Source organism: Vicugna pacos, unplaced genomic scaffold, assembly GCF_048564905.1.
Source record: "Vicugna pacos unplaced genomic scaffold, VicPac4 scaffold_16, whole genome shotgun sequence".
In the NCBI taxonomy this organism is placed as follows: Eukaryota; Metazoa; Chordata; class Mammalia; order Artiodactyla; family Camelidae; genus Vicugna; species Vicugna pacos.
The window spans coordinates 2,093,430-2,097,137 of record NW_027328737.1 but is presented as its reverse complement, the minus strand read 5'-3'; the positions used below and the strand labels follow the sequence as shown (position 1 = coordinate 2,097,137).

Here is a 3,708-nt window from a genome sequence, read left to right as displayed (position 1 = left end):
GACTTGTGAGGATGAGCTACTTTTTTGTATTACTGTACCAGAGGAAAACTTTCCTGTATGTTAATATTGAACTTGATGAAAGTCATGGGTTTTTCATATATGGCTATTTTTATCTTTAGTTATATTCTATCTAGAGAGAATTTGTTAAGAATTTTTTGTATACAAAAGTTAAGATCAGTTCTGTCAATAATTTTCCTACATTATTTTGAGATTGTTACCTTTGAATTCTCTGTTTTTTAAGGGATGGTATCACATTTATTGATTTGTGTATGTTAAATAATATTTATGAATCAGGGCTAAATCATACTTAACTATAGTTTATAATTCTTATAATATGCAATGAATTCAGGTTGATAATATTTATTTAGAATGGAATATACACATACTGAAGGAAAAATTTACATTGTAGCTTGAGTGTACATTTATTTATTTTAAAATTTTATCAATAATTTGAATTTGGCTTATGTTTAATGGAATTTATTTCTAAATAAATAATATAAGTTTTGGTAGAACTGGACTTACTACAGTTTACTGATACAGAGCATAGCTATTATTTGCAATTAGTGAACAAACACTTGCCTTAAAATGCCATATTATACTAACAATGCCAACTGTTTCAGGACTGGAAAACATATGGCTTCCTAAAATGCATTACCTTGTCTTTTCCACACTAACCCACATATAATGTTACTTTTTTGTTTTTTGATTGTTTGTTTGTTTGCCCCTTAATGGGGTCACTGCTTATAGAACCCAGGACCTTATGCATCACTTTATTTATCAACATCATTTTGGAACACTTAACAGAAGCCACAAGAGTATGGATTAAAAATGACAAGAAAAATTATTCCTTCTAGGGACTTAAAAACCTCTGAGTGAAAGAATGGCAAAAATAAACATTTGTAAGTGTACAATCAGATTTTTCTCTTGTGTAATTGTAAAGTAGAATATTAAATTATATTTGTTTTACTTATAGCACTGAAATAAAATTTAAAAAAAATTCCTCCCTTTGGAATTTCTTAAATTTGATTGATTATTTTAATTTAATTTTAATTCATAAATATTTAACATTTATTTATAAACATAACAAATAAACTGATATTTATTCTGCTGATGTTTTGAATATAGAGCTACTTATTGTAAAGTACACAGAGAAATAACTACTTCCGTTTACAAATCAAATTTTGATTCACTTTAATTACAAATGATAATGAAATTGTTATAACCATTCTGTAAAAATTTTACACAAATTTCACTTTAAATTCCAATATTTTAAAATTATTTTATTTACTTTGTGCATATTTATACTCTGTTCACCAATGTTGTATAAATTTGGGTACAAAAGGAATGAGATTGTTTTATCTCATACACCCCAAAGTTAAATTGTTTAAAAAGATATTCTCGGGAAAATATTTGCACATCACAGTATAAAAATAAATATCCTATATATTTCATTTTAACCGGATTAATGAGAAGGAAACACTGGCTGATTGTTACACTTGGGTTGCTAAGAGACCAGTCTTTTTGTGATGTCACAGCCACTCAGGTTGAGAACCATGTTGATGGCCTATCAGTTTAACTGTGCAGGCCTGCTTAAGCAGCATTTGAAGCTGCACTGCTCAAAATCATGCAGATTAGAAAAGTAGCTGTAGGAAATGTTATTTGAGATGACACATATTTCTTCAGAAATTCAAGATGTGCCTCCTAAAGATGGACCAACTGATTCAGGAAACCCCGGTAGATCTCTATCGTGTGATCAAACATTCTCTGGGGACTTGGACTTGAGGTGTATGATTGAAGAAAATGCTTTTCAGACTTTGTCTGAAAAATTCTGATATGACCATGTTACACAGATTGTGTCTTGGAACCAGATGAAGATAATGATTTTCGTTCTCTGACATTTCCAAGAAAACTCTGGAAAATGGCTGGGAGTGACCAATTTAAATCCATCTGGTGGGATGATAATGGAACTTCCATAGTTATTGATGAAGATGTCTTTAAGAAGGAAGTTTTGGAAAGAAAGGCCCCTTTCAGAATATTTGAAACTGGAAGTATGAAAAGTTTAGTTAGACAGCTTAACCTTTATAGGTTTAGTAAAGTGCGGCAGAAATGTCAAAGATCTGCTTGTCTAGTTGACTTTCTGGCAGAAGAAAAAGAAGCCTCTGTTTTAAGCAAGGTATACACAAATTTTAGTTATGACTTGGTAACTTATGTATAAAATTTTATTTTGTAAATCAATCTATGGTAATATAAATGTAAAGCTAGATTTTGAAAATAGTATAAAACTACAAATGCTAAAATTCTTTATTTTTTCTAAAAATGAGGACAGTGACTTAACTCTTCAAGACTATGAGAAAGTTTGCTAGCAGCTATGAATCTTATCAGAAATCTAAGTGAAGGTATGAAAGCTGCTTTTCAAAAGTGGCATTCACCGTTACTGCAAACACTAAATTCTTTAATTTGATGACTATACTATTTACATGTGTATTTTCCAAATAAGGAACTTCAAAATATCATCAGCAATGTTCATATTTTGATGATATTATCTTTGCATACTAAACATGAAATCTGAGGTTTTAAAGTTAAGGCTTATTGTAGTTATGTATTTTGGTTTAAAATATTACTAAAACCTTTCTCCTTTGGTTGTAGCTGCAGTTCTACCATAATCCAAATTTTAAACGAGGCTGTCCTCAGCTTTTAGTGAGAATAAAAAGAAGAGTTGGGATTAAAAATGCCTCTCTGGTGTCTTTATTGGCTCGAGATTTCAACAAGAAGCACTTTAAAGGAGGAAGTAATGTTGATAAAAATAATTCTGATTTTGTGGCTGACACTAGTGGAGAAAGTGCATTTTTACCTTCTGCAGATTTAAACATGCCTCTAATAAGAAAGCCCTCTATTGGCCACATAATTTGTGATAAAACTACCCCGCTCAGAGGTGATTTTTCTCCTCCATCATCAACGTCAGTTAGACCACCAGAAAATATTGCAGTGGAACAACTAGCTATTTTAAATCAGTTGACCACTGTCCACGGGCACTCTCAAAGCAGCTACACTGAAGCAAATGGCCGTGTTGTGAACTTCATTACAACTACAACTTCTACTTCTCAATACAGCATTTTGTCCCCCTTACAGAGCAATTATTTTGGACTGATGGTGGAGCCTTCTTATTTTCCAAATAGATATCACAACATATCTGCCAATGAAGGTCGTTTTTGTAAACTTCAACCTGTGAGTAACCCACGGTTTCCAGTGCCAGTGATAGCTGATACATCAGCTACTTCTATTTCAAGGCCAACTCATCAGACATCTTCAGTTTATGAACGTCATCCTAATTACAACTGAACTACCAGAGGACTACCAGGTTATGCATGATAACAAAGATTAAAATTGATGTTTGCAAATTTTGACAAATATCTGCAATTTTCTTATTTGAACAATAAACATAGAATTGTACTTTATTATCCTTATTTATTTAAATAGAGATAAGAGTTAAAAGTGATACTAAGTTACCATTTAAAGAAAAAAAGAGATATTTGTTTGATATGATCATTTGATGGAACAACATGAGTGTAAATTTAAATAATTTCTGTGAGGAAGAAGAGAAAATGGAAGAATTTGGAAAAAGACTAAAACATGGAGAGAGGGAAAATTACTTAGTGGTTTCTGGTTCATCCTGAAAAGTATTAAATGTGTTAAGTTAGGTTATGTTGG

General features: G+C 31.2%; 1 pseudogene; it reads left to right on the top strand.

Moving 5' to 3' along the window:
- Positions 1-1,590: 1,590 nt before the first annotated feature.
- On the top strand, positions 1,591-3,455 carry LOC140692716 (heat shock transcription factor, Y-linked-like; annotated as a pseudogene).
- The last annotated feature ends 253 nt before the right edge of the window (positions 3,456-3,708 follow it).